The 25,579-nt window shown below is 45.5% G+C and overlaps 1 protein-coding gene and 1 long non-coding RNA gene across 3 annotated transcripts in view; both read right to left on the reverse strand.

Moving 5' to 3' along the window:
* Window positions 1–25,041, reverse strand: part of LOC139598927 (CBP80/20-dependent translation initiation factor-like) — a 283,857-nt gene extending 258,816 nt beyond the window's left edge. For both annotated transcript variants that reach the window (XM_071445861.1, XM_071445860.1), the window contains exon 1: window positions 24,942–25,041. The gene's annotated coding sequence lies outside the window, so the exon portion shown is untranslated. The remainder of the gene's footprint in view (window positions 1–24,941) is intronic.
* Window positions 1–25,579, reverse strand: part of LOC139598928 (uncharacterized) — a 567,429-nt gene that overhangs the window by 388,635 nt on the left and 153,215 nt on the right. The gene's annotated exons all lie outside the window — the stretch shown is intronic.

The following is a 25,579-nucleotide window of genomic DNA, read 5'->3' on the forward strand; positions in this document are numbered from 1 at the left end:
TTGAGCACCACAATGTAAGAAAGTGTCATGGTTTGACACTGGCCAAACACCAGACAACCTCAAAAGCTGCTCACTCACCCTCCCCTGCCACAGTTGGGCAGAGGAGAGAAAAATTTAAATGAAGGGTCTATGAGTTGAGATAAAGACCACAAGAAAACACTCCAAGGGCAAAACAGGCTTAGCTTAAAGGTACAAAGTAAATTTATTATTAAGAAAATCAGAGGAGGATAATGAGAAGTAAAATAAACCCTTAAAAACACCTTTTCTTCCCCCAGCCTCTCCCTGTCACAGTTGCAGCTAGCCTGTAGCTGCCAAATAAATTTGGTCATATCAGACCTTCAAAACAAGTCCTCAGATGAGGCAGGGATAGGTTGGATTCAAACCTAAACAGATACTTCACCCAGTCATGTTCCATCCTAAGCTGCAGGCATCTCACTGGTCAAAAAACTGGGCTGTGTGAAAATCAGACCAATCAGCAGTTTAGACCAGGGTGTTTCAAACCTACTATATAAAAAGAGTTCAAACAGTAAAACTCGCTGTTGTTGTATGGATCTCTGAGAGTGTGTGTTGTCCCTGTCTCCGACCCACCGACCCCACGTAACACATGGCACATGGCACCCCACGTAATATCTTCCTCCTTCCCACCAACAGCTCAGGGAGATGGTGCGGGGGTTTTGATCAGTTCGTCACCCAAGGTTTTCTTCCGCTGCTTAGGGAGAGGAGGCCTTCCCCTGCTATACCGTGGGGTCCCTTCCCACAGGAGACAGTTTATTGTAGCAGAGACCCCCTGACGTGGGAGTAACATGCATTGACTCCATGATTCAGAAGGATGAACAAAAGCTTTATTAAGCTATACTCTATTATACTACATACCATACTATACTATACTAAACTAAAAACCCGTGACCCTTTCAGACAGTCACGACACAGCTTTGACCTAATTGGTCAATCAATCAAAACACCCATCACCAGTGTCCAATTAAGAAATCCCTCTTCAGTAACCAATCTCCATAACACATTCCACATGTGCCAAAAAACAAGTGCAGCAAGTGAAGATAAAATTGTTTTTCTTCTTTCTCTGAGATTTCTCACAGCTTCTCAGAAAAAATCCTGGGAGAGAATTAAATCTCTCTGTTCAAAGAATATGTGAATACCACAACAGTTCTCCATGAACAACTTCTGTGTGGATCCACTCTCATGAGCAGCAGTCCTCCCAAAACTGCCATAACATGAGTTCCTCCCATAGGCAGACAGTCCTCCCAAAACTGCTGCAGCATGGGTCACTCATCTACGGGGTGCAGTCTGCCAAGGACAGGCTACTCCAGCCTGGAAGCAGGGGCTCCATCTCTCCACCAGGTCTTCCACTGGACCACAACCTCCTCCAGGCATCCACCCGCTCCAGTGTTAGCACCTCTCCCACGGGCTGTGGGTAGATCTCTGCATCCCCCATGGACCTCCCTGGGTTGTAGGGGGACAGCCTGCTTCACCATAGCCATCACCACGGCCTGCAGAGGAAGCTTGGCTCCAACACCTGGCGCACCCCCTCCCCCTCCTTCTTCACTGACCTTTGTGTCTCCATGTTGTTTCCCTCGCATGTTCTCACCTCCTCCTCTTCTCTGACTATGTAGCATTAGCATTAATCAAGTTATAATAAGCAACCCAGCTCAGTTCCATGAACCAGCTTCTGGGCTGACTGACAGAAGCTCACAGCCAATGGGAGCTCTCCTAAAATACAAGCATTTGATTGGTTAAGAGTCTGTGGGGGCGTAGAGTTTAGACCAATGCCTGTGAAGCACCAGGAGTTTTGAATTGTCTATAAAAGGGTGTTGGGGACAATAAAGGAATCTGTTTGTCTGAGGAAACACACGTGACTGTCTTATGTCTCAAGCATAGGAACACCTCATCACATGACTAGAAAAAAAAACTGTGCATGCCCCACTTTGTTTTGATTTTCTTCTTAAATATGTTATCACAGAGGCCCTACCAGCCTCTCTCATTGGCCCAGCTTTGGCTAGTGGCATGTCCATCTTCAGAGCCATCAGGGATTGGCTATGCCAGACATGGTGAAAGCTTCTAGCAGCTTCTCACAGAAGCCACCTCTGTGGCCCCCCTGCTACCAAAAACCAGGCCATGCAAAACCAACACAGAAAGATATTAGACTATTATAGAGTGTCCAAAGGATGGCAACGAAGATGGTGAAGGGCCTTGAGGGGAAGCCGGATGAGGAGCTGTATTGGGTCTGGCTGAGATAGAGTTCATTTACCCTAAGCAGCCCTCACAGTGCTGTGCTTTGCATTGAGAGCTGGAAGGGTGTTGATAATACACAAGTGTTTCGGGTACTGCTGAGCAGCGCTGTCTCTCTAACATTCCTTCCCCCATCAAGGGGGCTGAGAGCAGGCAAGATCTTGGGAGGGGACACAACCAGGCCAGCTGACCCAAATTAACTAAAGGGATATTCCATACCATATGACATCAGCTCAGATATAAAAGCTAAGGGAGAGAAGAGGGAGAGAGGATTCACTATACTACAATGTTTGCCTTCCAGAGCAACTGCTACATGTGCTAAAGCCCTGCTTCCTGGGAAGTGTCTGAATATCGCTTGCTGATAGGAAGTAGAGATTAACTTTTTCCCTTTGCTTATATGCACAAACTTTCACCTTTTTTTTTTTTTTTTTTGCTTTAGCAAACTGCCTTATCTCAACCTACGAGTTGTTTTCCATCTTATTTTCTCTTCCCTGTCCCACTGAGAAGGGGAGTGGTAGAGTGGCTTAATGGGCATCCGGCACTTAGCCAGGGTCAAACAACTCAGTCTGTTCAGCCTAGAGAATAGGAGACTGAGGGGAGACCTCATTACAGTCTACAACTTCCTTGTGAGGGGAAGAGGAGGGGCAGACACTGATCTCTTCTCTCTGGTTCACCAGTGACAGGACCTGAAGGAATGGCCTGAAGTTGTGTCAGGGGAGGTTTAGGCTGGATGTTAGAAAAAGGTTCTTCACCCAGAAGGTAGTTGGGCACTGGAACAGGCTCACTGGAGTAGTCACAGCACCAAGCCTGACAGAGTTCAAGAAGTATTTGGACAATACTCTCAGGGATATGGTGTGACTCTTGGGGATGGTCCTGTGCAGGGCCGGGAGCTGGACTTGATACTTGCGGGTACCTTCCAAGTCAGCATATTCTGTGATTCTGTGAAAGGTAGTCGTAATGACAACATGAGAAGAGGACTATAATTGCAACAAATGGGAGCAACATTAGCAGTTTCAGCAAAAACATCATAGCAGGACAACTGCTATTGACGTACCTCTGAATTCAAAGATGTAAATAAAGAGCTCAAACTATATAGCTTTGGGGGGAAAAAAAAGGAAAGAAAAGAGATGTGAATTTGTTTAATCAAGAGACTGTATAACACTATATACCCAGACGGTACCTCACATCAAAGGGCCTTGCAGATGGAAGCCCACTCTGTTGCTGGCTCTTGTATGCCTGTACAGTGCGGGTCAGATGAGGTCATCTGAGGAATCTTTATGACCCAGCAATTTAGTAGCTGAGCTTAACAAGGGACTGAAAAAGACACTTCTGGAATAAATTATACCATATGAATGATTAAGAAAATAAACTTTGTACCTAGCCCTGAGTTACTGCAGCACTTGAAGACTTCAGAGGAAGATGCCAAGAATGCCAACATAAACACAGAATGCTGGAGCTTGGGACAAGCTTTCCCCACTCCTTCTAGTGCTTTCATAGAACCATAGATGTGTTGGGGTTGGAAGGACCTTAAAAGGTCATCTAGTCCAACCCCCTGCAATGAGCAGGGACATCTTCAACTAGATCAGGTTGCTCAGAGCCCCATCCAACCTCACCTTGAATGTTTCCAGGGATGGGGCATCCACAACCTCTATGGGCAACCTGTGCCGGTGTTTTACCTTCTTCAGGGCTTCTCCCTCCTGGAGAGCCCTGGAAGAACTTTTGTGCTTGCTAATGACCCCCAGTCCACAGGGACACCCTGCTGCTGGTGAGTATCCCCACATGTCCACAATGTCCAGAGAAGCCCAATGCCTTTCAGTATGAGGAACCAGAGGTGACATCTAGCACTCAAGCCCCATGTGTTCCCTCCTCCAGTGTGGGATGAGGGTCAAGTTTCCCCTGTCACAGTCAATGCACCTTTGCAGAAGTAAAAGGCTGAACCCATCAAATAATTTTTTAAAAACCACTTGTTTGCTAACAGCCTACTTTTGTCTTGGTGAATTTTAAATAGTTTTGGTCAAGTCACTGAAGCTAAAACACTGGGAAGAAAATACTAGAAGAAGTTCTTTCATGGTTTATTTTAAGGACTGGTATTTTTAAACAAAGGATTTTTACTTTTAATTTATGTTGACATACCCTAAATTTCCACATCTCTCCATTATGGTGTAAAATATTAAAAGACAGATTTCATTTTGGATTTAAATAGGACTTGACATTATTTTGGTTCCTGTTTTAACAAAGTAAAAATACCTATTCTCATTGATCCCAGCTAAAAATTATCTTATCCTCCAAAACTATTTTCACTACCAAAATTTTTCTACAGACTAATTAACTGGATAAAAAATACAATTAGCATCAATTATTTATTCTATGGGCTGAAGTTGAGGAGTATTCAGAATACCTGAGAATAACTTGGGATACCCACCCAAAGGATGCAGCAGTGCTCCAGGACAGATGTAATTTAAAGTGCTACTGTGATCCACATATATATTAGAAAGTCATAGGAACCTCAGGGAAGGTCACATATATATATATATGTTTGGTTTTTTTTTTTTAAATGAGGGAAATCTTAGAGGTCTTTTCCAACCTCAATGATTCTGTGATTCTTTGAAATAAGGAAAATGGGAACCAACATTTCCCCAAAGAGAGGGGACACTGCTGCAGCCCCAGTTTTAGAGGCAAGGCATGATGTGGGGCACAACCCCACACACAGCATTTTGGGCTTTATCCTTACAGTAATGCCTCTGCTTTGGCTTGCTCCCAGCTCCTCCACGGGCTGCTCTGCCCCAGGAGAAAATATTTACTCTCTGGAGACAATCAGGCATCACACAAGATAACACTCAGAGCTGCAAAAACTCCAGTGCAGATGAAGCCTTGCTGATACTCAGATGCCCTACTACATCTCTCCTGCTCCTTTTCAGGTCAAACTGGATCTTGTACATGACAAGGGGATAAAAACCCAAATGTTTTTGGGATAATGCTGCTGACTTGTTGCATATAGGTAAAGCCTAACAAAATAAGGGCCTTGTTACCCTTGTAAAATCATGGCTCAGGGTAAAGTATAAAAGGGCTATGGGAAAGTGACTCAGCTGAATTAGAGGTAGAAAAACAAGTTATATAACCATCACATGTTCACATTGTGGTGTATTGGTGGTTGGTTGGATTATGTTTGTTATGTTTTAAGACTATATAACTGATAAATGTGGGAAAGACATTCTGTGCTGTCCCTGTGAGCTAGCAAGGGCCTCCTGAAGATAAGGAGAAGCCCTATATCTCTCCTGAAGGAACGCCAAGGTCGTTACCCTGGAGACCAGAGGAAGGAGAGAAAGTTGGGAGATATGGACTCTAGCTGGCTGGCCGAGTGACGTGGCTCTCTGGTTGTCTACTGAGAACTTTGTTTCTCTTTTAAGGCCAATGGGCACTGTATATGTGTTAGATGGGTGTCAATATCTGGAAGAACTATAAAAGCTACGTTGGTTTAATAAAATCTCTCTCTTTCACCCTTCTGATGGAGTTGTGTATTATTGTACTGTGTCGCACTCTATAGAGACAGATAAAGGCCTAACTGCTTAAAAAGGCCTGTTTTTTTGCAATTAAGGGCTCTCTCTTGCACCTGCCTGGGGACTCTGCATTACATGGCATCTTAACATCTGGTGCACGAACGATAGGAGATAAGATTACGGTGAGGAGGACTGCGGCCAACAACAAAGACCCGCAGACCCAGAACACCGGGATAGCAGATTGCAATGAAGAGATGGACTGCAACTCGGCAAGGCAGACCCTCAGACTGCAAGCAGAGAGCAGAGCTCAGACCCTGCTACAAAGACAGGGAACTTTCTTTGCAAACCACAGTGTGACGGAGAGCAAGATGCTGGCACAGCCAATAAGGTTAGGTCAGTGGTGTTCGCTGGATGAAGAACCACAGGACTGTGAGTATCCGGGGACTGGGGAGGTGTCCTGGTAGTGTCGGTGCAGCTCAAAGATATAGCAGCACATTCTCCACATGGAGCAACTTTTATTACGGGTTAAAGAACCCTGTAACTCTTTCCTGAATAAGAGAGTCCTTGATGTTAAAAACTCCTGTGTGCAGCTGAGGCAGGGACTGCTAGGAAAGATACTAATAACGAACCCAGGCACGGATCCAGGGCACGGATCCAAGGAACAAATCACTCTTCAGCGCGCGCTGTTGCGAGCATTAACGAAGCCGCCCCGGAGCTCCCCCCAGAGCAGAACGCTCCCTCCCTGCTGCGGCCGCTCTACAGGCCGCTCTGCAGAGTGCCTTCCATGCAAGCGGCTTCTTGGCTGCCAGCTCCCCCCGCAGCGGCTCCCTCACCAGCTGCCCCCCGTGGCTGCTCCGCTAGGGGCAGCCCCCTCGGCCTCCTTCGGCCCCCTGGGCACAGTCGTCCCCTGGCTTTTTGAAGCCCCCTGGCTACGGTTGGCTTCTTGGCCTCAGTTGGCCCCTCGGGCACAGTCACCCTCCCAAACCTTACAGGTCCCCCACCCCCTCGGGAGCCTCCGGCTGAGCCACCAGCTCGCGGCATACCAGCCGACTCCGAGAGCTGTTACTTTGATAGCTACCCTGGCTCGGCCCACCGCACCCCCCCCCCCCCCCCCCCCCCCGAACGCGGAACCATAAATCACCGCTCACGGCGAATTTATGGCCTACACGGAGTGCTAAAGCTACAGAAGACGCATTGAAACACAGAGATCTTAGGCTACTCTGTTATCAGAAAATTGTGGAAATTGGTACAGGAGAGCTTCTAGTTCAGTTAGCAGGTGATGCTGTGTACTCAAACCCCAGAATGCAGATGGGCTATCCTCATGATATTTGTGACATCATTACCGGAACTTGGTTAAAACTAACCTTGTAGCTTCAGTGAGCTGCGTATTTTGACAGGACTGTTTATTGGAGAGATTAAAGGCTAGCTGTGTGAATGTAGAGTCTTCCTGCATACCGGCAGCATAGCAAGGTCTAAATTCTTCAACAGAAATGCTGATATATTGCACAATTGGTAAAACTTGCCATGTGGTATGTATACTGCTTTTTCAGGAATTTTGATTAAAAAGTCTGATTGCACTGAATTAATATTGATTCTTTGCTCAGTTAGCTGTTACCACAAAAATTAGAAACTTGTATACCTGAAAAAATATTTGTAAGTTGGTACCCTGAGAGCACCATTTATTACTATGTAGATAATGTTTTAGTTTGTGGATAGCAAGATTCATACTTGTAAGATATTGTGGTCCCTTAGAAAATTCCATAGATCCCTCCTTGGAAATACTTTGAGTGGATATTAATGGAACAAAATATTACATCACAGCAATTAACTTTCAAGCCTGATGTCAAAACATTGCATGATTTACCTGGAGGGAGCAGTTAGCTAGGGGAGGCCCATGCCACTTGTAAATCAGGCATTCCTTTGCTCACTTGAAGGCAAACCCTGAGCTTTATCTGCAGCAGCTATTTGAGAATAAGATATAATTAGCTCACACCTCTCCACTGTAAAAGCAGAGAGAATTGTGCCAGCTTTCCCTGTTCGCTCGTCTTTTTCACAGCTTTGATAAGGTAATTTTATTGTGACTCTTTCGCCATGAAGAAACTTATGACAGCATTTCGGATAGGTACAGCTACTTAGTGATTCAAGTGTAGTTATTCTTCCTTGCCACATATAAATTGAAATTGGACTTGACATCAAAACAGTGTAAGTACATCGATGGACCACAAGTGCTGTAAACAGTAGCTCACTCCTTTAGAATCATCTGACACCATGACTTTGTAGCTGTTTATATACAAGTGTCAATCTTACACACCCACTGACCTGAGTTACATGTGCAAAACTCATGGCAGTATTATATAACTAGGTCCTTGCTGGTTTAGCTTTAAATATTTATATCCCATTACCTTTAATAGTCCCAACTCAAATCTATTGTACAGGAAATCTTGAAAATCTGTCTTACCATCTGTGAACTGAGCAGGTTTGAAGTGCAATTTGCCAAGATATGCACTGTTGTCATTTTTCTGAGTAAAGCTGCACTTTAAAATACCCTGGCAAAGTTATGCTTACACCAGAAAAGTCCTGACTGTGAATGGGTATTTTCAATAATATTTACATTTACCATGAGCTATTCCCAAAACTAAGTTATATAAAATCACAATGTATTTGCCACACCTTTATAATCTCTCCAGTAAATCCATGTTGCTGCTATTTCATTTACAAATCAGTTGTTTGCCTGTATATTGTTCATTGATGTTTAACTGCTGTATGACAAATTTTCGGTACCTTTCTTGTAACGATGGAGTCAAAATGAGTGAAATTCTGTTGTATCTGAAACTTTTAAAGGAACACTCAACTCTGACTTTAGTTTTGTTAAATTTAAGTGATGGTAAGTTTAAGTTGTGTTAAGTGATGTTAAGTTCTGTTAAGCTTAAGTGTTGTTAAATTTAGTGATGTTAGGTTTACATTCTGTTAATTTGAAGTTCTGTTGCATTTGAATTCTGCTAAGTTTAGGTTCTGGTAAATTTAAGTTCTGTTGAGGTTAAGTTCTGTGAAGTTTAATTTCTGTCAAGTTTAAGTTCTGTTAAGTTTAAATTCTATTAAGATTAATTTCTGTTCAGTTTCAGTAATGTTAACTAAGTTCTGTTAGGTGTACTTTCTGTTACGTTTAAGTGACATTAAGTTTCAGTGAAGTTAGGTTTAAGTTCTGTTGAAATATGCTTGTTTAAATTACAAGATACAATTTTTTTGTTATAGAGATGAGTGACATTAAGTTTGAATGATGTTAAGCTTATGTTGAAATCTGATCATTTAAATTACAAGATACAGTTCTTTTGTTATAGAGATATGATGGAACCAACTGAAATAATTATAATGAAGAATTGGTAAGCAACTGTTTAAGAATATAAGATAATAAGTTGTGTAAAAATATGTGAAGATGCAGTTTATAAGATCATTAATTTTATTGAAAATTCTATGGGTATAACTATTCTACATCAGTCCATTAACATAATTATTCATAACAATCTTTGCTGTTTTATCATCCATAGGTAGCACAAAAGAATGAGTAACAACTCCAAATTATGGCTCTTAGTGCTTTCTTTCTTGCTTTTATTTTGCTTTATTGTCATATATGTATGCATGTGTGGATAAATCTTACCTCGACTTCTTAGGACAGTTACTGTTGCTCTATTAATGAACCTGAATATGTCGTTAATGTAATAGTGTGAATTCACTGACTTTTCATAATGGGCATGTATTGGTTTGGCACGGCCTGGTTTTTGGTAGCAGGGTGAAAGGAAACAGCAAAGCTTGGCACTGCAGAAAATTCCTGGGAAGCACAAGAGAAAGCAGATTTACACGCTATCTGAGAACAGGAAAGGCATCCTGTTTCTTTGAAGCCTGCAAACCTTGAGGAAACTAACAAACTGTCAGGCTGATGGATTTATTACAGGCCTGCAACCAGGTTGCATGTGAAGGACTGAACAAAAATTCTCACACTAAGTGTATAAGTACTGTTTTAACTCTGCAATAAACAGATTTCATTTTGCTCTCAGCTTGTGAGTCTCATTTTAATATGCCACAGCGGGGGGGGGGGGCACAAAGATGGCTCCTGTGAGAAGCTGCTGGAAGCTTCCCACCATGTCCAGCAGAGGCAATGGCTGATGGCTCTGAAGATGGACATGCTGCTGGCCAAAATTGGGCCAATGAGAGAGGCTGGCAATGCCTCAGTGATGACATATTTAAGAAGGAAATCAAAACAAAATCACAAGTTGGGCTTCTAGTCAGAGAAGAGGAGGAGGTGAGAATATGTGAGGCAAAACAACATGGTGACACCAAGGTCAGTGAAGAAGGAGGAGGAGGAGGAGGTGCTCCAGGTGCTGGAGCCTAGATTCTTCAGCAGGCCGTGGTGAGGACCATGGTGAAGCAGGCTGTCCCCCTGCGGCCCATGGGTCCACAGGGAATGCAGAGATCTGCCACAGCCCAGGAGGGAGGTGCCCATGCCAAAGCAGGTTGATGCCTGGAAGAGGCTGTGATCCAGAAGACCCAGTGAAGAGAAGGGGCCCCTGCTTCCAGCCTGTCCTTGGATGGCTGCACCCCGTGGAAGAGTGACCCACGCCACAGCAGTTTTGGGAGGACTGTGCCTATGGGGGGAATTCACACTGCAGCAGTTGTGGTATGGTTGCTGCTTGTGAGAGTGGACCCATGCTGGAGAAGTTCACAGAGAACTGTTTCCCATGGGAGGGACCCCATGGCCTCAAAGGGGAAAGACTCCTCTTCCAGAGCAGCAGAAGAAAAATCTCGGTGATGAACTGACCAAAACTCCCATGCCGTCTCCCTGCGCTATCAGTGGGAAGGAGGGAGGGGCTGGGGGGGAAATGGTGTTTTAAGGGCTTATTTTACTTCTCATTATCCTCCTCTGATCCTGCTAGTAATAACCTCATCTGGACAAACATCAATCACCTCTGAGGAGACAAGGCCCAGTGAGAAAAAAAATGACCTAATCACTATCCAGCCCTCATAGCCCAGGCAGGAGCAGGGGTAGGACTGCCAGGAACATGGCTGTGTCTGGAGGCTTACAGAGGCAGCCTGCCAACAGGTCCCACTGCACCCACCATCATGTTATTGTGTTCATGCTGACATCCTTCAATTATTCCCTGTTCCATGCTTCCAGAAGGATATTCAGTAATGTCAAAGACAGCATTTCTAGCTAATGGACTTCCTCCTGCCTAAACAGCACAGCCCCTGAAATCCAGCCATGTGAGCTTTGGAACAGTAGTCATTTACTTCCACTTCCTGGGGACATCGGACACTATCTTATTGTTTTCCTATGCTGCAGGATTCTCTGTCAGTGGCATGGTTGTATTTGATGGGTTTTTATTGACTGTGATCTGTATTCCATGTATCTTATCCTGAGTCCAGCAGATGACCAGTAATAGTCTTAATAAGATAATGGTCTTACAGGTGCAGATTTTTTTGGCATTGGGGTACATGAACCCTTTGCACAAAAAACAAAGACGGGAAGATGTTACAAAATAAGGGCCTTGTTACCCTTGTAAAATCATGGCTCAGGCCTGCTACTTCAGCTAAGTAGAGGAGGACTATGGGAAAGGGACTCAGCTGAATTAGAGGTAGAAAAACAAGTTATATAGCCATCATATGTTCACATCATGGTGTATGGTGGTTGGTTGGATTATGTTTGTTATGTTTTAAAACTATGTAATTGATAAAGGACTAACTGCTTAAAAAGGCCTGGTTTTTTAAATAAAGGACTCTCTCTTGCACCTGCCTGGGGACTGTACGTTGCATGGCTTTGTAACAACTTGTTTTTCAAACCCTCTGCCAGCAAGCCTCCGGGGTGTTGCTTACCTCTCTTGATCCCATCAGGTGGTTTAACTAGGAAGCTTAACAATAAGCCCTATCCCTGCAAGGAGGCACCATGTTATACCAGATTATTCTGTGGCTGACAGTGAATGCAGAGGCTTTCAGATAGCACAGGGATAAATCCCAAATAAAATTTTCAAGAAGAAAATTAAGTTTATGAATGGAAGGAACTCATACCAGGTTGCAAGACTTGGTTGTTGGGCTGGGTTTTTTTTCTCTTCTAAACTTTATTTTTTTTTGTTGAAGTACCGGTTAAATCCTGTTAACATGCTGCAAATCTCTGTCTTGCTGAAAAAAAGAATTTGGCACCTTTAACAAGTACCTGGCCTATATCTCTGGCCAAATAAACCCCTTGTGGACAGGGAAGGGAGCAGGTAAGGAAGGGAGAATCCGCAGCAGGGAAGGCAGGGCAGAAGAAAGAAAAAATAAGATAGGGAACAAAAAAGAAGGGCAGTGAACAATTTTTTTTTAAATGGGATGGGGAACAAAAAGCAGGATAGGGAACAACAACAAAAATAGGATGGGGAACAATAAAATGAAATAGGGGACAAAAAAATGGGATAGGCAACAACCCTGCATCCAAGAGCAGGGAAGAAAGTGGCAATGCACAATTTTTACCCATTAACTTCAGCAGCCAGATGATTTCCACAGTAAAGAGGATGCATATGTACAGTTGGGACAGGGGAAAGAGGAAGGAGTCACAATGAAAAGCAGGGTTGTAAGAAAAAGCATGCAGGGGGCTGCCTGGAAGGTTTGGCAGGCTGAGGCCACCAAACCCAGTAAGATGTCCATCAGAGCAGGAAAGGCAGTTCACAAGTATTACACTCTATCTGGCTACAAGCCTTATTCTCTGACTTTACCCAGCCTGAGTGAACGAATAATATTATTAAAAGACAGATGAGAGATCAAAACAGCAGCTTGGAGAAACCTAGGAAGCCTCATGACAGCCAAGGAAACCTGTACTATCTAAGGAAGAATGAGATTATAATAATTAGATCTGTTGGCAATAAGCCTTCTCAGTGCACACAGGCATGTGTGCGCTGCTGCCTTGCTCGAAAGTGGCAACATTCCTGAGGAGCTGAGAAACCCAACAGTGATATCCCAGGGGCTTCTAAATCTCTTCTCATAGAATGTAACATCAAATGGGTTTAAAAGTTGCTAAGTTGAGTGGGCTAAGTCTATGCTGTGATAAGTGTTTTATGTTGTACTAAAACTTTTGCCAAAGTTCCTTGATTGTCTATATTTCGCCAGTAACCTTTTTGTGTAATTTTTACCTCTTGAGAATATCTGGTCAGTATCTCTCCCTTGCACCTACCCAGAGCAAAGGAACTTTGGTTTACTCCCTTACATTTAAGTGTCTGGGGTGTTACACCACTCCACAAGTTTCCAGCCGCTGCCAGCAGCTCACCGCTGGCCCCAGTCCAGCCACACAGTGCCGGGAGGGAGATGGCCCACTCCATGAGTTCCAGCCACTGAGGGGGTCAGCCCTGCAACTGCCAGGAAGTTTCTTCCAGCGTTCTGGGAGCATTGACTCCTTCCAAACAAAAAAAATATTTTTTCCAGGTTTTATTTTTGTTTTCTGAGGGGAAGGGAGTTCTGGAACCACAGAGACTCGGCTGCCGTGTTGTTTTTCCTTTGTTCTCTCTCTCTGCCAGGTGGTCCAGAGAAGGGGCTTCTCCCCCATCTTTTCTTTGTCTTCTGGGCTACATGGACTGCCCCAGCGGCCGCCATCTTGTTTTCTTTGTCCCTGGGGGGCCACATGACTCAGCACCTTTGTATCTAGTGGTTATTGCTGTTTCTTTTTTAGTAAACTGTTATTTTTTCACTAATGTCTTCTTGCATTTGTGTCTTGAAAACTAAGGGGAGGTAACTTATTTAGGAATCTACGCCCTATAAATTGTTTTAAACCCAATCTTCACACAAGAACATCCTACAGGCCCAACTGTACCTCTACATGCTTCATGGAACCATGAAGTTCCTGCAGTCACTACAGTTCACTAGCAAAAAAATGGCAGTGCCCCTTAGATACACATAAATATTTTTGCATACTCCTAGATCCTGCAGAAGACCTCATGCATGATGTTCATATTCAGCCTGCAAACTCCTCTCATTAGCTTCCCAACCAATGCTCTCATTTAGTTATGTGCTTCAACCTCCCTCCAGCACATTAAAAAACCAATGGCTACAGTTTCTTATGTTACTTTTAATCAAGTTCACTGCTTTTTTGTTAAAATAATTGGCTGATCAAACCCATTGCTTCCAAGATGACATTCCTCCTAATGCTTAAATCAATAGACAGAGATGCTCATAAGAGAGCTAACATGGCCTCAGCTGAGTGTAGGTGCTGCGAAAACAAGGCTACAGCTTTTCATTCATGTCACTGGATGATGTGGAAGAGACATGAGAAGAGAGAAGCTGGAAGCACATGATGGATGTGTCTACTGTAATCAAGTGGATAAACAGAATTACTGAAATAAGTGGAAAATTATATTCTTATACTTATTAGCCTATCAAGAGGAGATGAAGGCTTTACTGGTTTACACTTCCCGTCAAGCTCAGTGTAACATTTGTAGATGTGTAGAAAAGGTCAGAAGCATTAAGGGATAGGGACAACTCACCAACAGATCTACCTCTTGACATCCAGTTAGAAGGATCCAAGAGTTACATCACTGGATGCTCTACAACCACCACACTGGTTAACTAATGGCCTCTGACAGGTTCATGATTTGATTGGATTTCTTAAAAGAAAAAAAAAGATGAACACAAAAAAGCCAAACCCAAGTTGGTTTACTGAAGCTTTTCTTGGTGAACTTCAGACTTCTCAGCACACCTTATTTCTTTATGCAAATATTCACCTTGGCTGCTAAATTTCTACAACTCCTCAATTACAAGCCTTCACAACATCAGCCATCACCTTATCATGATGCAAGTTTAAAGCACTTCCAATAAAACTTGACTGTAAGGCCTGTATTGTCTCACAACAGCCAGAACTGGACAGAAAAGACATTATATCCCCAGGCACTCATGCTCCACCTGCTGCAAGGGGCTAGCCCAGATCAAGGACCAAGGGACTCAAGGAAGGAGAAGAAATGTGATCTGACATGACTATTACAAGAAACAGTAGACTTAGTTTTCTGGGGTGAAACCTACCTCCTGCAAGGCTACCAAGCCTTCTCCAGAAACATCTGGCTAAACTGGATGGATCAGATTCAACAGATTCAACCCTTAAAGTTTCATTTGACTGGAATCACTTGTCTCTCTACAGATGTCTGTATGCATGGATGAGGAGCAGAGCAGGAGACCTGTAGCTGCCACAGGTCTGGAAGAGTGTCCTCCTTGCTGCATTGCTATCCTCCTGGCACAGGGAAAACTCATGCTGATGGCTCATCCTCCCCCACCATGCCCTTCCCTACTGAAATGTGCAGTAAGGAGGAAGACACGTTTCTGCTGAATGAAACAAGTGTAATGGGAGGTGCTCAAGGAAAACCTTAGCTAAGCTAGCAAGGGATGACTGTAGTAAACCCCATAGATTTAGGAAAAGCACCATGGAGGATATGAACAATAGGAATGCTGAAACAGCAAAAGAAAATTCCTGTTTCCCTGTCCTCCACCCTTAACCTACCTCTGTAACCCTATAAGGCAATGTCATGTTAACCCCTTACCCATTGGTCAAGCTTGGATCCTTTCCAACCCTATAAAAGAAGCATACTGTACCCCATTAGGGGAGAAAGAAGAAGAGCAGAGACCCTTCATGGACCTCCCCAAACAAAGCCATCTTAGTGGAACAGCCTGCGCCTTCTCCTTCTCCTCTCTCTCCGTCTGCTGCAGCCTCCAGCCCAGGGCACCACTACCTAGCAAGCAGAGCTGAAATCCTAAGAGCTTGCAATCACTATAGAGCTGATAATCACCATGCAGTCTAGGTGGTAGCCCCGCGGCATTGGCATGAGCAAGCTAGCTTCGGGCACCCGGTCCCTACCCAGGGACTGAGCTCCTGAGCCCTACTGCTCTGCTTTATAATAACGCCGAATGAGAGGTTTATTAGATGACTATGAAAACCAGAGCATGGGAAAGGCTGTCACTTTCTCCCCCACAGCCCTAAATAGAGAAGAACATAAGGAAAATCACTCTCCAAGCTGACAAAAAAGGAAGATAATCCACAGTTAAAAAAAAAAAAATAAAAATGAAAGTGCATATAGTGACAGTAGAAGGGAAAGGGATAGAACAGGCAGCCTCTTGCTGCAGCTGTAATGGGAAAGGCTGTCAGGAGCAGAGAGGGGCAGAGCATCATCCCCAGATCCTTTGGGAACTGGAGGTTCACCAAACACAGCAGCTCCAGTTTCAAGGCAAGTTCATGGACCATGGATGATGCTGAAAAGCCACTGCACTACTGCCTCATCTCCTCCAGGTGATGCAGTCAGTCAAGACCTTGGTCTCAACAGGAAACTGCAGCAAGCCTGGGCACAGCCTAGCCAAGCTTTTGAGGACAGATTTTATCCACTCTTCAGCATGCAAATGCTCTATGTGAGCTAGGTGGTAGAACTTGAAATGTCATTATTAAGAGCAGTAACAATATAATACCTGATTATCCATCCCAGCAGGTATGCAGCAAGGCTAAGCTCAAGGCTGGAAAAGCGTTTTGAACTGCAGAAGACCAGTACAGGCAGGAGACTGGGGAGAAATCAACCACTAGCTTTTCACTGCAAGCTTGGTGGTCATGCACAAGCACAAAGTCCTGGGACAACAGCATGGCAGCATGGAATAGTTTGGGTTGGAAGGGACCTTTAAAAATCATCTAGCATTATCTCATCACACCCTCCCTGGCAGCATCCCTGGGGCCAGCTTCTCCTCCCCATGTTCAAGACAATTTAGGTTATTTCCTTAAAGAAAATGTAGTGATTTACCAAAGGTACTTCTAAGTTAACTGATCTGCTTGCACACAGACAGATATTTAAGCTTACAGTTGCTGCAGACTCTCCTTGGAGGCAAGAAGAAATCTGCATTTCACTTTTCCACCCTCTTTCTTACAGCCTGTAATTTCTTATCTTTGAGACATGCACTCCTCTGTCAAATTTGGCTGAAATTAGTCCCTGAGTTAAAAAGAGCTTCCAGAGGAATAGCAAGTGGCAGCCACTCTGAGTTACATAAGCTTCATTTCTGTTAATTAAAAAAAAAAGCAAGCACAGAAACAGTAAATAAATTTTTCACCCAATGTAATGAAAATATATATTAAACAAACAACGTGCAAATATCCTTTTTCAGAGCCAGTTCTGAGAAAGATGATGTGTACTTCACAGATGCTCTGAAACTCAGGAGGGAAGGAGAGAGGCCAACACCCTGGGGTGAATCTTTGTGTTAAAAGCATCCTGGCAAGGGAGGAATGTTGCAATTCTGCTGACAACTAAGCGCTCCACAGGGTTACAGTGTCTTGCCCACCACTGATGCTGCTCTGAGCACCTGCAAAGGCAAGTAAAAGCACTCCTCTACCTGCACCAGGCCGTCACGGGGATGGACAGAGCAGGGATGCAGAAAGGGATGGAAAACCCACTGTTCACCAGAAGAGCTTTCCAGAAGCGTGCATTTCATTGCAGAGCTGCCATAAGGATGCAAGAATCTGCTGGTCTCAAAAGAAGGGGAAAAAACTGTTGGATAAAGCTATTCATCACTTTGTCACAGCTAGTGCCTTGAAGCTCTTCATCCCCATCCATGGCCTCCTCTTCCTTTACAGGCATCTGTAGCCATCGCGGTGAGACCCCATGGACACTGAAAACTCCAAGTAATTTTTCAATAATGAAATATGCACACGGCAAGAAAAATAAATAAATAATTTTCAAAAGCACTCCTCACCTTCATGTCCTGCTGTAAAACCTCCAGCTCTAAAAATTATTGCTGCAAGTTTTAGAATCACCAGCCTGGCTTCCTGAGCTAGAGAAAAATGTAATCAAGGATGTCTCCAAGGCATTTACTCAGCTGGAAATATACCCTGATTTAAGGGAATACAGCTCCCGTGGGTACAGGCATCTTCCCCCATCTCCTCTCACCATGCAAAGCAGACCACCTTAAACATAAAACATTTCTCTATTATTAAACTCCACCTGACAACCACAGCACAACCACAATCCTTCCTGCTTTCTTTTCCTTTCTTGCCCAGGAATCCAACATGGTATTTTTGACAACACATTATGAAAATCCCCTCTGGCTTCATTGCAGTTGAACATGGCACCCAGGAGCCCTCCAACCCAAGGGGTCTGCTTCCGGTTGGGTGGGTGGTAGAGGGAGATGCCAGAACCCAAAAGCAAATCAGCATTTGCAGACTACTGCTTTGGGCTGGCTTGGTAGTGTTGTAGTGCGTTTTTATACTTTACAATACTTTGAAGTAGTTTTGTTTTGTATCCCCATATTTTTCCCAAATGGTTTATCCCAAACTGTACCCCCCTCCCTTTACCTGTGTTATCCCTCTCCTGGGATGAGATCATCCCCAAACCCCCACCCTGGCTCTCTGTCAATCACTCAGCATCCCATCCGCTCCATCCAGAAGTTTCGGTCCAAGTCGTCGAGTGATTAGCCAGAGGCTAGGAGTCAGCCCCCCAAGCCTTGCCCCATACGCTGTCCTATATGTCTATCCCCCAGCATCCATCCCTTAGGGTCACTTATTGGTTAGTAAAATGTTATCTACTTTCGGTTTCCACCTCCCTTTAAATGTAACCTTGGCACATCTCCCGGGGCTCTCAGCAGGAGGCCCCCTGAGGTGCAGGAGCTCCTTTGGGACTCCTAATAAAACCTTGGATTAACCCCTGCTAAGAGTCGGCCCTTTATCTTCTACTGATGTCTCTGGTGTCTCTTCTGCTGCAAAGGCGACCAGCCTAGGTGCCCTCAGTACCCTCGGGGCACGGGAGAGTGTCTCCCCGCTGTCGGCCGTGTCGGGGCTGGCCCCCCGGTGTCTGCTGACTCAGGACTGGCCGAGGGCTCCTGAGAGGCTCGCAGAGGGACCAAGACAGGTAGGACCTAGATCATACCATAGCCCTACTTGGAGTGCACGCTCCTCTGCAGAACAAAAAAGTCCTTTAAAATATACTCCAGGATAATTCATGCAAGATCCCCTATTAGCAAACACTAAGATGTGTTTTCACAGACATGAACACCCTTCAAAGTCCTCTGCAGAAGATGGTGCCCCTAAAACAGTGCCTCCATGGACCAAGTAGCAGAAGAAGCAGCTCGCAATCACAGACACAGACAAACCCAGCTGTGCAAAGCAGCTGCCCCAGCCCCGATCTCACCTAAGGTTATGTCATCTGTGACCAGCTCCAGGCCAGTTGGCAAAGCTTTGGCTTCACAAAGGAGGTGCTCAATGCTTGGAATGGCCAAGACCCCTGAATTATCTACAATGCAATTCTGTTCTAGCTCAAAAGATTGTGCTTGCAGACAGACTCCTGAGACTTAATCAAACGATGCAAAACACTTGAGATTGTATATACTTATTTGCAGAAGACCTCAGTGCTAGCTTGGGGATGGACTGGGTGCCCTCCCTGCCACGTGGCACAGCACACCTGATGGCAGAGACCTGGACTGTTGCAGCATGCTACACCGCTATATTGCAGTCTCTCAAGCCACCCTTCCCACGCCAACCCAAGCGCTCATCTCCCATGCCAGTGATCACCCAACACAACCAGCAGCAGAGGGATGGCGACAGCTTGGTTGTGAACACCAACTTCTCCCAAGCTTCTCCCAAGGTCCCAGTGAACACAAGCCAAGCAACACAGCTCCTCCAGGATTTTGTAAGTTCAAAAGCATTTTTCAGAATTAACTATGAACCCCATTAATGGTTCCCCATCACAGGTGGCTGAGAAAGCTGGTGGCAGCTGTGTGTCTCCCTGTAGTTTCTGCTCCAGCATGGGGCAGGCTCCAGTGGTGGTGAACCCTTCCCAGGTCAGCACAGGCTGTACAAACCAGTCCCAGTGAGCCAGGACAGCTCCAGAGGGAGAGGGAAGGTTGGTTGGGTTGTTTTCTTTTGCATTAAGGCAAATTAAAATTGCTGGTGAGAAATTAGAAGCTTGTGGAAGCCCACATGCATCCTCAGATCACCCAGGCATGACATGACACCAAGGGATGAAGCGCACCACACAGCCGCCCAGCTCCACTCCCCATCTCAGGGACATCCCCATCATGGACGTGTCATCCCATCCATAATCCTTTCTATCTTGCCACTTGAGAGATGCAAATGACTTCCATCACCACCCAACAGCATGGTGAACACAACCATGCTAAGGAAGAAGATGAAGCTGAGCCAGTGCTGGTGGCCACAGAGGAGATGCCCTCAATAAATGGTTGCACATTATAAAATACTCTTGTGACAGGCTCCTAGCCAACAGGTGTGGCAGGATTTGGTCCTACAGAGATAGCAGAGGCAAAAGTTTAAGTTGTATCACCACAGTTTCTCCTACCACCTAAGAAACAAGGTTTTTCTTCTCCTGTACCACAACTGTTACATGCCTGGAGGACAGAGGAGGCCAAGGATTGTCTCTATAGGAGATGGGAGTAGTGACTTTTCTGAAGTAAGCATAAGACCACATCTAGTCAAGCTGTGGTCCCTAAAGCCTCAGAGGTCCATGGACTGCCTCAAAGGAGTCTCCAAAGCTAACTCAAAACAGTAAAGATCTCAAATCCATTACTTTCCATAACAAATTTTTCGCAATCCACCCACAATAGAGACACCATCCCCATTCCTGGCCACTGTTGAAGTACATCGACATTGCAGAAGCCTGACCATGGCACAGCACAAAGTAGATGTGGAAGAAACAAAACCTCTCTTTTTAGCAGGAAAGTTGATGGCTAAATGCACAAAAGTTTTGAGAGTATCCCATGTTATTCCCATTTCAGTCTGAATGAAACAGGAAATGTATTTTTCTTAGGATCACTAGCAAGGCATCTATGCTATAAATGAATATATATATATATGCACGCACACACACATAAAAAAATAAAAATAAAATAGCCAGGGCCTCAAACAGAAAATTATTGGTTAGCTACAGTAGTGCTTTATTTTGGATGACTCAGTAATGTGCTAATTATACTCAGGTAGCAGAACTGTACCTTCTCCAAGAAGTTTCAGAACATCCCAAGGCTCATCCAGAAGCCTCAATGCTTCCAGATTTTCAAGACAGGAAGAGCTGTCCTTTTCCCAACCTGATGAAGACTATGAGTTACCCCAAACAGAACACCACACTGTTAAATTTGAAACTAAACAATGGCATAAGTAATGTAAATGTCTCAATACTTCTGCAAAACATAAAAACAGTGAAATAATTAACAATATTCAATTGCTCCATTGAAATAGTAAGGCAATATACTAAATGTGCCCCAAAGAGCTCCTGAAATAGCTCTTGTCTTGGGGTGATTTTATGATGATACTCTATTCCCTGATCGTCTGCTCTATGCCCAGAAATGGTTGCTGAAGCTTTAAGGTGGGTCCAGGGGGAGAGGGGGGAGCCTCAGGGCTTTTTGGCAGGCTTTCTTCAAAGCTTCACTCCCCAGGCATCCGTGGTGCCTTGTGGACTGTGGTGGTTTTTTTTGCTTAGCTAGTTTGGGGTTTTGTTAGCTTAGGTAACAAGTTGGTTTTTTTTCTTTCCCTGGCCTTGGAGACTGTGACAGCATTCCTTTGGCAGCTTTTTTCTTGAATTGGACAGTTTGGTTTTGGTCCAAGGTGAGAGATAACAATCGACAGGAGAGGAATTGGCCAGGGACCAGCGGGAAGGCATGGGGCTGCTCCCTTTCGGCCCCAGAGCTCGGAAAAGCCAAACCGACAAGAGAAAAGGACACCAAATCCACCTGCTTCATCCGCTGTGAAGAGGGGACCAACACCAGAGATTCACCAGGTTCTCATATGTTTGCCCGAGCTCCTGCATGAACCTTTTGTTTGTTTTTTTTCCTTGAGACAGGAGCCGACGCCTTTTTTTTTTTTTTTGTGCCATGTGGGCACTCTGTCAATAAAAGGTTGAAGTTTTTTTCACTTTCATCCACTAGTATTCATCTCTTATTGGCAGAAAATTATTGTTGGAACACTTTTTTTTAGAGGAAACACTCATTCCAGAGTGTTTTTCTTCTAAACTTGTCTCTAAACCGAGACACTCATCTGCTGCCCCTAGCTTCCTTAGATACCATAGGGTCTTGCTATATTTTTAGCTATAGCTCCTTACAAATACACAAGACCCCAAAGACCCACTTGAGCAGCAAGAACATGAAATTAAATAAGATCCAGGAGGGTTTTCTTGCTGTTCTGCAGAGATCAGCAGACAAAAACTCAACCAGTGATAACTACCACAATTTCATACCACTCCTGCTGGGAAAAGACCAAGCAGCAGCAAGGATGAAAAGAGGAAACAGGAGAGAAACACAAAATGGAATGGGAGAATCAGTGAGCAAAATTTGTCCTCACCAGGAGACCCCGGTAGAGTGAACACCAGGGAACGCTTCATCCCAAAGTGAGGATGCTGAGAGAGCAAAAAAAGTATTTTTCTCATTCGAGATCAAGTGCTGAAGGAGAGACATCTAAAGATAAAGCTCAGCACCTTGTCAGCTCCCACAGTTTAGATCAAGGGCTAACAAGTATCAAGTATGTTTTCATGCTTTGCACATTATTTTTCACACCTCTCAGGAACCCTGCATAGACCACTCCCATCCCATTTGTGGATGAGGTTGACTCAGCTATGGAAATGAAGGTGTCAAACCCAGCCAAGCCCCTCAGGAAGCTCACTCCTCTCCCAAATCCCATTGCAAGTGGCAGAGCTGATGTTTAATTTATCTCCACAGTTTCTCCAGTCTCCCATCAGCAGGGGAGCTCCTGGGTGCTAGACTTAACCCTCCAGGTCACCTGAGACAAGTCACTTCCACACATCACTTTCACCTTCAGCATCCAACCACTGCTCCTCTGCTTTCCTTTAAAAGCATCCAGAGATCTTCTAAATTGTTTTAAAAAATGCTTCCTAAGAGCTGGACAAGTTCAACAAGACACTAACCACAACACCTCAAATTCACAGAGCCCTTTGGTACAGTATCCACATTGCAAGAAGGGCTCAGATATAGCTCAGAAGGAAGAAGCATCACATACAAGCACAGCCTGAACTTCCTCAGACACCACTCATCTTGTTACCAGATGATAAATTGTCTATACCTGGTGAGCTAACACAATGCTTGTTCTACCAAAACCATTGGCCTATGGAATTACACAGTGCCCATTGTGTAAGAAGGAGAACTGGAAGTTCACCAGCACTGGTGCCTTGCCAACTCAACCAGGTTGACTGGAATATTGGGGTCCCCGACCACTAAGGACCACCAGAGAGACCCCCAGGACAGAAGAAGGCATGCGTAAAGGGGAGGGGAAATATGTTAATGATTTTGGGGAAATGATTATCATATGTATGTTTAGTCCAAGACAATCAATGAATATGTATGTAGAATACAGTATATAAGCAGAAACTTTCCTGTACCCAGTATTCACAGATTTGGGAGGAGCTATGCCCCATCATGCATCTGGCCAAATAAAGAATGCCTGCTTCTTAATGCTACGTTGGTGTTAAGGAGTTTCTTTATTTTACTGAATTTTTGGTAACAATCTCTCTGCCAAAGATAACACACTTAAAGCAGGGAAACCACAACCTACACATTTTACCCAAGGCTTGAGAATAAAGTCCAGTGCAAGGTTTTGCTCTTGGACCTCAGGATCATCAATGGCACAGCAAAGTCTTTATGGTACAGTCCTTATGGGGAAACATAATGTATATGAACACAATAAAATATTTTTTTCACTCACTGGAGACAGAGTGTGGATATTTGCTTGTCAGGGTCACATAAGCTGCAAGGGGAGTGGGATGCTTCCCTCTCCATCCCATGTGGCACTCCCCTGCCATCATCTGGATGCTCAGAGGATAGTCCACCATCAAAAAGCCTTTCTAGATTTTGGAGGGGAGTGACTATTAAATCTCCTGGCTTTATTTTGGTATCTTTGGGTTGAGAGAAACAACCTGGAAGCTCAGTATATCTTCTGCTCCTTCACACCTTTTTTATTTCTGTTAACAAGGCCATGACTTCAAGCTTCATCCCATACCTACTTGAGTGGTGGAGGAAGAATAATGGATTACTGAAGCAGGAGTGAAAGTGACACAAATGGACATGGGGAAACAGCCTATTTCAGAGGAGCCATCAGGTCTCCAGAGAGGCCCCGGGCACTCCAGCCCTCCACATCATACTGCACCTGCCCCTTTCCAATCTAATGGTATTGCTACCTTATCCAGTGTGGGGTCTTACTGGTGGGGGTCTCATCCCTTCCAGAGGAGCCTAACACACGTAACAGCCCCAGGAGATGAATCTTAGTCTCATTTTATGGAAAAACAACTCCAAGGACTGAGTTTTGAGGCATTGGAATGCTAGGGATAACCAGCAAATGTGCCTCCAGCTGTTCAGCATTGCTGGGGGCAGCTGTGGCAAAAGTCTCACAACTGCCGACTGCTCCGCTGCCACAACATCTGTTTTCCCCTACTGTCACCTACAGCCCTTGAGACCACATGCAGCCAGAATGACTCTGCAGGAAAATTATAACCATAAAATAACAACAAAATTGAGTCCCTGCTGTGTCCTCACTTGCTACACCCAAACCCAATCCTGCACCAAAGACAAGGAAAGCACCTCCCAGGAGGTGGGAGATGCTCCCACCTCGGTACCACCCAGCAGCATTCCCACTGGGAACGTCCCCCCTGTGAAGATGCACAAGCCTAAACCAGGTGGTACCATTGTGTCTGCTGTACAGGAACCTCCGCCACCTTTGCTGCGGCAGGGACAACCATGAACAGTAGTTATTGCGATGGGGACCCAATGGGTCTCCCTCTCCTTCTTGTCCGTAGGGGGCTCGCCGGAGGACCTGGAGAGAGAGGTCAGCCCTGCCCTTTGGCAGGGCTAATGAAGCTGCCAGGAAGCTTCCAGAGGCCGGGAGCGTATCCAAATCCGGCCCTGGACCTTGCCGCCGCAGTTACCGCCCTGCCCGCCGCTCACCTTCTCCAGGAGAGGGAATATCATGGGGGGAGGGAGGGCTCCAAGTCCACGCACAGAATGTCATCGAAGGGGGGGAAGCCCACCCAGGACGAGGCCACTCGGGTAGCACCGTCGCTGGTACCAGATGAGAAACCGGGTCCGTGTGCAAAACAACACCCCAGACCCACGACAGCCCGGCGCGTGGGGGTTTGATTCTTTCCTAGGGAGACAAAGGCCGGACGTGCTCACCCCCCCGCTTCGCCGCTGCTTTGTCATGCCCGCCCCCCTCCGCCCCGGCCTTACCGTACGGGGCACCGGGTGCAATCAGACCCCCGCCGGGAGGTTCATGGGCGCAGCGCTGTGGTGCGGGGAAAATGCGGAGGGACACTAGGAACGTCACCCACCGGGGAAGAAAATCCGGCTCTGCAGAGACAAGCCGGGGCGGCCAGGGCGTGACGCACCGCCCACTCGGACCGGACCCGCCCCGCCCCGCCACGCCACCAGCCTTCCCGTCGGGCCTGTCGGGAGAAGTAGTTCGGGCCTGGACCTGGGTCCAGCCTGCCCGCCACGGCCGGATCACCCGGGCCCCGAGGCTCTGCCGGTGCCCCCGCAACTTCCGAGAGGCCAGCCCGGCGGGGCGACTGAGACCGACCAGGTCGCAGAGCAGCCTTTGTGGTGCTACTTACTTCCCCCTACACACACACCTTTCCCTGCCCGGGCTGAACACTGTGAGTCTCATGTTCCTATCCTCATCCTTTGGGATTCAGACCTAGAACCACATCGTCTCCGGTCCATCCCTCCTCCTCATGGCCATCGAGCTTACAGGAGAGTGATTTCTACTGAGCTTAAAGGAAGGAAACAGCAAGTGTTTCAGAATCCTTGAAAGGTTTGGACTGGAAGGGAACATAAAGATTATCTAGTTCCAACCCCCTGCTATGGGC

This window comes from Agelaius tricolor, unplaced genomic scaffold (assembly GCF_023055355.1).
Source record: "Agelaius tricolor isolate 1412-34295 unplaced genomic scaffold, bAgeTri1.0.p SCAF_21, whole genome shotgun sequence".
NCBI classification, from domain to species: domain Eukaryota; kingdom Metazoa; phylum Chordata; class Aves; order Passeriformes; family Icteridae; genus Agelaius; species Agelaius tricolor.